We start from the raw sequence: 8,982 nt of genomic DNA, 5'->3' as shown, positions 1-8,982 counted from the left end.
GTTACGCCGTGTTGAAATGAAAATAGTTGAAACACGAAATAAAAGAACAATCAACCAACATTTACATGAAATGGAATCGAAATCAAAATAACAACATTCATCGACCCTTTCCCACGATTTGCCATTCATCAATTCGCTTTCTCGAAATCGATCAAATAAATCAAAACAGCTCACATCCGTTGTGTAGAATGAAATACAAATAAATCACTCCGATAAAACCAATGCTAGCAACATTCCCGGACCGAAACCCGGCTGGTCCGTACGGATGCGCAAGAGGACTCCCGGCTAGATCCGAGCTTAGAATGCACATATTTTCGGCGTAACAAAAACAGAAACGAAAGTGGGTAAATAGAGAACAAACTAAAACAAATATGCTAGCGGGGCCGTCTGAGCCCACAATATGCATCCTCTCTCTGCGTGGAGGAAGACAAAATTCGCTAAGCTCCACAGGCTTTCCTGTCGAACCCGGAGGTGCTGCCCGGCTTGGCTTGGATGTTGGCCTCCAGACCCACCCGCCTATAAAACGCTGTGTGTCTCTACTCTAGTCTCCCAATTATTCCCCATCTTTAACTCCGACGAGTCAACCGGATTTTATTTCAACCCCTTTATTTGTTTTTATAAACAAGCCCGGGTTTTCGGGTATTCGCCTATTTCGGCCGGCGTAATCCTCTACGGGCTAATATTTACAATGCCGGAATTCGGGACGGAAATGGGAAGAAGAGGAAAAAAACGTACGAGGGGTGAAAAATTCCTACCATATGTGCGTGAAAAGAAGCGTATTAAACATGAAAAACAAAAGTCCCAATAGAGAGAGTAAAGTGAAGGACAGAAATAAAAAAAAATATCACCCTAGCATCACATGTGTGGCCACAGAATTTATCGTTCCACGGAAGGTAGTCCCCGGGAGTCTCGATGGTAAGTGTGGGTTTTAATTTAAAAATTTTCCACCAGCAATTTTTTTTCGCCCCCCAAGCACCTGTTATTGGGTTCTTCCTGCTGGGGTTGCCATATTTCAAAACAAAAAAAGAATGACGCTGCCGAAAGGAAGTTGAGCAATTTTTACGTTCCGTCTACGTCTTTGTTCGCTATTTGTTTTCCGGTTAATCCGGATAACAGCAGAACGCCGGTGGTGTGGCTGGCCGGAATTTGTTAAACTCTCCCCGATCGCCAGGGAATTATTTGGGATACGTTATTGAATATGATTTTCCAGCGGATTACGCAATAAAAATGACCAATTTGGGGAATAATATTTTTACAGCGTAAATACGGTTTCCGAATAAATTGTTATTACCTACGCGTTAATTTGGCCCCGCGAACGAAGCTAGGAAGTTGATCCAAGTTGGAAAATGTGCTTTACAAAATTTCCAGAATTGTTTTATATTTATCACACACTCATATTTTCCCCGAAAAAGGGAGGAGTTGATTCGCAAAAACATGTTATGATACATGAAAGTGATATATAATTACAACATTCACATTACTATGAAAGAAAACCAACTTCCCTCCAGTTCAACAGAAGGCGTATTTAATCGTGCATAATTAATATTCACATCCTTTCAATCTTTAATTTACCACATTTCCAGCGAGGAGGCGTTAAGACTCAAAGAAGAATAATGGTGGTAGAAAAGTATATTTGTTTTCTTTTTCAGCCGTTATGGAAGTCATACACAAGTAGCAAAACGAAACAAATGCATGCAAAAGACCCTAGAGAACTGTCCATTGTAAACATTTGCCAGATAAGTACGTTATCGTTTTAAATTTTGTATGTTTATATAGACGACTCTCAGATTCTTTTATATAAATTGACACTTTGCCTCTAAAAACTTTTTTAAAGTTCTTAACTCAATTCGGTTCTTTAGGCAGTCTTTATACTTGGGACTAATGAAAACGAAATAAGAAAACCGGTGCTGAATTAGTTTTAAAACTTCCTTCTTTGTGAAACTCAATATTTTCCGACCAACCGAGCGTTATTGTACACATTAATTATGCACAAAACCTCCGAAGGGCACTTTTACCGACCGGCTCCGTCAACCGATGTCTTCCTTATCCCCATGCGGTGGGTACTCGCTGTTGTCACTGCCGCCGGAAACTCCTCCACACAACTCCTCGTTCCAACCGATTGAATCCACTCAATCTGACACCAACGCCGCGTCTTCGTCTTCGGAGCAAGCGAACGCAAATCAACTTTTTGTTTAACTAACGACGGTGCTTAAGCGGTTTGGAGATTATTAATATTATTCGACTCGCCTTTCTTGCGCGCGGCGGGGGGAGGGGAATTTGCTCACTCGCACCAATTTCCCCCCCGACAGTGGGTGGTCCGACAAAGACACAGACCGACCACTAGTCTCGTTTTTCTTCCGTTCGAGCGCGGAGGGCGGTTTTGTGGATGAGTTTTTCGTTTGAGTTTTTCGCCCACCGAAAACATCCCGAAGGCGCGCGATTATGAAGATTATTCCTTGTAATTACTACGCCACGAGAGTTCGTCAACGTAGGCTCGGGTAGGAAGCGTGTCCACGGTACGCAAAGACCCTTGTAATGGAATCCATTTCGAAGGCAGTCTGAAAAAGGTAACGTTTCGAAAGCTTCTTCAAATTAATGCTGTTTGCTAAATGGTTTCTATTTTTAAATGGACCGTCGAAAATTTAAAAGCACTCGCGTGGGAGGAGGCCAATCTCATTCCTATCTATTTGCAATTGAGAACTCGTCCCAATCGAAACCAGTCCCAGCGAGCTCGAACGGCACCAAGCAGTCGCAAACGAAATGGTAGAAAAGTTCCACCACCGATGGAATAAATCATCCGACTTCCGTAACCATCGGGGCCGCGGGAAGTTTTGCGCCACCACACACACACACACACACACACACACACACACACATCCATCCATTCATTCGTTCGCTTCGGTCCATTGCTTTGGGCTGAAAAAAATTCACTTCCCTTCCGGTCCCGATGCGCTTTGCTCGTGCGGTTTTCACTCGACGCAGGAGAAAAGCGTTTGCGCCGGTGTGTCGCAGCACATGTCAAAAGTTTTACGTTTTCCCGGCGACCGGGATGCCCAACCCGCGACTTCCCAATAGAGCATTTTAACGAACGACACACGGTCGAATGCAAAATAAAATGCTTTCTAAACCATCCTGTCGGATGCTCTGCCGACTTTGAGCTGAAACAAAACGACCGGATACGACAGAAATTTCTTCCAGTCCGTTCCAGCTTATTGTCTACTCTATCGAAGGAGAAAGAAAACTTATCGAGGATTGGGGTTTTGTAAAGTTTTCACCTCACCAACGCGCACAAGTTCCACTGTATATTGGCACCTGCCGGACCAGAACCGAGCAAAGAGCATAGCAGGACAATTTGTTGCACATCCCGGGGACGGAAATATCCCCAAGAAAACGGAAACTTCGAGCCGACGGTGAAGCACCAGGCGCCTCCATGGGGTGAAACGAAAGGCACCAGGCGGCTCCATTGGGGGAAATGACGATCCCGGTTGTCGTTTCAAAACGAGTCGACTGTCCCGGCCCGTGACCGGCTCCGGGTCCTGGGCTACACCGGAGGGCGCTGGGATGTGTAATATAATAGGTTTCCGGTTCATGGAGTCTTCTGTTTTTGAAGGGATAAAACCGAACGCGCATCAAGAGCTGTCCGGGATCGGGCCCTTGCCGCTACGTTTGCCCGCGCTGGATGTGCATGAAAAGATAAACGAAACGGCAGACAATCCTCTCGTGTGCGGCACACATACGTACGCACACACGTACAGTCACATACAGTCAAACGCTGCAGCGACAAAGAATGTTTTGAATGTTGGACAAACGAACCAACTTTTCCATTCGAAGCGAGTAAGCCAAAGCTCGGTTTAGCTACGCCGTCATCCCGTTGGAAACTTCCCTTTTTCATTTCACCATTTCGTTCGAAGTAATCGAAGTTTGCTGTATTTTTTCCTTATTTTTTTTATACTCTCGACGCAAAAATAACAAAATGAAAAAGGGACAAAAGAAAAAAAAGCCAACCCGAACAAGACGACAACAGACAACACCGCACAGTACGCACAAGAGGCGCGCACCAAACTGTCACAAACTTACAAAAGCTCTTCTTGCTTCCAGCCCTCCCTACCGTGTAATTGAAGCTTTCGCGTAAACATGCCGGGCAAAGTGCAGCCAATACCGATAAGGCAAATTGCATGTGATAGGATTATTGGGGCAAGCAAAAAAAAAAACAGCACCGATAACGCACCGAGAAGGACGAGCTAAGGTTGCAATTTCAAAGTCGGTTATAAATGGCAGCAAAGTGGATGGTGGGTGGAGGTTATACACTTTTCTCCGATGTTTTGACAATCAGTTCTTTCCATTCGAAAATAATCAACTGGTTTATTATTGAAAACGTAACAGAAACCCTCTAGCAAGGATGTGAGAATTCGTAGAATACCAATATCGAGCAAACCGTTCATCCAAAACACGAACACGGTTATGCGTAGTTCAACATAACCATAGCTTCTTTTTGGACAGAAAATAGTGAATACAAATACAAATTGCAACATATAACTGAAACTAAAATCTATAATATTACATATTTACACACAAAAATAAGGTTAAAAGAAGAGAATAAATTGTCCAAAATGCAAGACTATAATATACGAACACGGCATTTCAATCCAAACTTCAATGTTTTGTGGCTGTAAGGAAACAACTAACATTAATTTACTAAATTGACAACGCATTGTTGCTATTTTAGTAATTATTTCACCCAAACTCTATCTCGGAAATGCGATAAAACTAGTAAAACGGGAGCAAAAACCGGTAGTTTCGGCTAAAATCAATCAGCCCGATTAATTCCCTTTAGGACAGTAAGAAACTCACCGTGTCCAGCTTTTAATTGATGAAAATCCTAATGGTTTCGATGGAACAGGTCATTTTGGATCAGTGGGTTCCCGGGAAGCTGGACATAAGCAAAATGTATCAACCTACAGAGCAACATATGAAAGTTATCTTCGGCCCACGTTTAACCCGAAAAAGGGATGAGAGCTTTTTCCTGGTACGGCTCTGCGTCATGTTTTCCACAATCGAACCCCATTGGATCCCATGGGGTTAAGCTGCACATCGGTACCGTCACCTGCAAGCGATTGCCACAAACCACATGCATCCTTCATGTGCTCGCACTGACGTTGACGGCAGAAGGAAATTTCGATCCCTGTCGTGAAACAAACCGAAGGGAAAACCGGGTTCACTACGCTGGAAAATCACGTCCCCCGGCGGTAGTCATGCAATCAATGGGGGTGCACTTGCGTACGTGTTCGCGACGAGTGCGGGAAGAAAGTCACACAATCTCGGTGCACCCACCAGCACCACCTCCAACACACCCCGCAATTTGCATAGCGCTAATACCGTAGACGGGGTTTCCGCCAATCTGTCACAATAAATATGCGATCGTCAACGTGCATCTTAAGTGGCTCCATTTTCCAGACCTCCCGTGCCCGTTTGCGTTGGCAACGCAATCGCTTTCCCGCATGAAGTATGGATGCTACAAAGCAGATTAGCTTTAGAACAGATGGTGTTTGGTTGTCGTCTGCTGGGTTGTTTCATGTTTCGCTTTGAACAACCAATGGCTTCAACCCTGTGTCGTGTAAAAACGAGGACCTCACATCGCCTTTTACAGCGAAACAAACGAAAAAATATATACACACACTCTTCACCCGATGTTTCGAACGATGTTTACACCATCCACGTTCTTAAAACCTTTCGTTCCAGCACAAGAGGACCCTTTCATGGGACACATAGAGAAAAACCAACACACAAACACACCCACTGTATGAACCCTCGGCCCATTTCCGGTTACATGGTAGGATATTTTGCGCGTCCCACTCAATGCGGGACATAGCGGCCATTTATAAATAGCGAACGTGAAATCGTTGTCGTCATTTCATAGTTTCTCATGCCCACTTCATACGAGAAGTGGGTGCAACTGTTTTTTTTTTTTGTGTGCCACACATCATTTCCACGCTTTTCACTTCGGCCTTACGCCTTCAGTGCTGTTTTTTTCTACCTTTTTCCAGCACCTCTGCCATGGTTTCTAGTCGTCGTGCGCTCAGTTTTTAAGGATTATACTTGTTCTAACGCTACCGAAGAGCTTCTTGGAAAATGGAGAGAAACGAATTGAAACTAGATTATTCTTTTTCGACAAGATAAGTAATGACTTATAGATGCTGTTCATATATTGATGATAGATACACGTTCGTATTATACATTTGTGTACTTTCATTTGAGCAAATACGCTGATGCACAAGTTTGTGTTTCATACTGTTTTCTTTTGTAAATTATTTCACCTGTTCCGATTTATACTTGATATCCTTGGAGTTTTTGGAATATTTTGGTTAGTTTTCACAGTGCAACAATCCAATTTATTTGGTGTGTTCTTGAGCAGATAAAAGATACATTTCAAAAACGCTCAGAAGCGCAAAAGATACCTAGAGATTTTTTATGAAGATTACAGAGAAACAAATTTGAAACCAAAGGCGTTATATGTTTGCATTCTTTCAAGTGGAATAATCTTAAATTTACTTCTTCATAATGAAGTATTTCACATGAAATGTACTGTTTGGATGTTGAACCTCGTATGAAATGTAAGGAAATCAGCTGACTCACAAAGTAGAACCGAATAAACATACACACATACTTCTCCGAAGACATTTTATTTTCAAGCATGGAACCGACTCGGCGCAAGACGCTCCATTGCGAGCTGCTTTCGACTGATTTGCATAATAACGTGCTTTCCATCGTGCGCCTGGGTGAATATGTTTCAAGTTACAAAACCCAGCGAATGCATTATGCATCACGCGCATCCTTCGAAGAAAACACGAAACGAGCGGAAGTAATGGGTTCTCGGCAAGGAGCGCCGTGTACGAGCAGAAAAACGGCAAACCAGAAAGCGGCAAAAGGGGTGATTACTCCACGAACAGCGACAACGGCTTCATTACGATGCATGTAGTTTAATTAACTCATTTGCAATCCACGTTACGCCGTTTGCTCCACATGTGGCCAGCCCTCGAACAGCGCCGTTGGAGGAAAAGGGTGGCCGGGGGAAAGTCTATTCTGGGAAATATTTTTAATTTCTTCTCTACCTTTTGCCATCCGGTTCAAAAATGCCGAAATGTGCATGGATTCAATTAATATAATTTAAAAAAAAGGTAACATGCTCGCACTTTAAAACACTTTGCACGAAATGTCACACCAGGCGGCCAGAGATAATTCCTTTAAAACAACTGTTTAAAGTGCCGTAAACAGCGCACTAAAGCACCATCCATTCTTGTCGAATAACTTTCCCTCCGACCCGGCCCGCGTCATGGTTGGATGAAAATTTATCCTTTAGCCTCCGGCGAGAGACCAAAGTTACCACGAGTGTGGCTTTCCCCCTGGCCCGCGTTGTCGTGTGCATAAATTTTCATTTCCAAAGCTTATGGTTTCATTTTGCCCCGCGGTAGCTTATCGTGAGCTGGTAAATATTATTCTACCCCATGGATGGACAGTAGCTCTTCGTTTTTGTTTGTTTGTTTGCCAACGAATGTGTGTTCGAATGTCTGCAAAAGCATCATTTTGCCGTTTCCAATAAGTCAAGTAGTGTAAAAACAGATATTCTGATATTCATCTTTATCTACCCCTTAAAAATAACACTCCCCCACACATGAGTCAACACGCTCGCTCTGTGAAGGAAACAAAAAAAAAGGACAGTCAACTTTATTTCACACTTGGCAGAAAAGAACTTTTCTTCAAACTTTTCCCTTGCCGGCGTCGATTTTCTCCTCCCGGTTTCGGCTGGTGACAGATTTCCAGTAAATAAATCACCGCGATAGCATCTACCCCCCCGCTCGCACGGTGGTGGTGTCCTTTATTTTCCCGTTCGACAAAACTTTCACTTACAGCGCGGAAAATTAGTCTCTGCACCGATAATATATCACAGTTTTTCACGCGTCCCCGTACGTCGGCGGGCGAGCATCTCAGATTGGCAGTATCTAGTGTGGAGGTGCCACCAAACTTTTGGCCGAAACCGATCGACTGCAGCCGAACAATCGCCCGAAATGATGGATTGTGCAAGCGTGTGCAAAGTTTCGCATACGTCCTAATGGCTTAATCAATACACTTATCTCCCCTCCTGCGTTGCTAACAACGGTTGCTAGCCTGAAAAAAGGCATCTCGGAGGGGGTGTTTTCTCGGGTAAATATCCTTTTTCGAGAAGTGCTGAGTTTGTTAGTGATTGGAAAAGTTTTTTCTCCTCCGGTTGACAAGTAATCACAACGTAATTTGCCAGAGCGAATAGTATGTTGGGGAAACTAGATTAAAGTATAGCTAGGAAATGCCAATTTATTTAGATCACCACTTTCAACTATCTCCAACGTTTGCAAACTGTCAATATATCCAAATACTATGGCAATTGTTATGACAATTTAATGGTGATGTTGATCGTTTCTATTACTTTGAACTTGTTAAATATATTTTTAATTACTTAAAAGTGCCTATAAATGTTTTTAAATTAATTATACATCACGTTTGATCTCAAGAATTGCTTTTAAAAATTTTGCTAAGCAAAATTATTATTTATAATTATTGTTTTCAACCACCGTTCTCCCATGATGCGTTCTGAGAGTTAATTCATTTATACTGCTAACATGTCGTACCTTGCAGAATCAAAAGCAGACATTTTTTAGATTGTTTTTAACTGAGCGAACGAAATCAACTCCCGGCCAAATGTACCGCGGTTTTGGAAACAACCATTTGCAAAACATGATTAAACTTGCAACCCCGAACAAATTTCCTATTATACTCCATTTGTTAACCAACCTAACAACATCAACTCCATCTGACACATTTCGCCCTCCGCCGGCCAACCCCACATCTCCGCGCGTTTAAAGAAATGACAATTCAATTTATTTCACCCTCACCTAGCGGCGTGCAATTGTTAGCCACGCCGTGTTGGACCACAAAGGATCCGTTAGTTTC

This window comes from Anopheles ziemanni, chromosome 3 (assembly GCF_943734765.1).
Source record: "Anopheles ziemanni chromosome 3, idAnoZiCoDA_A2_x.2, whole genome shotgun sequence".
Taxonomy (NCBI): domain Eukaryota; kingdom Metazoa; phylum Arthropoda; class Insecta; order Diptera; family Culicidae; genus Anopheles; species Anopheles ziemanni.
This window is presented reverse-complemented; position numbering follows the sequence as displayed.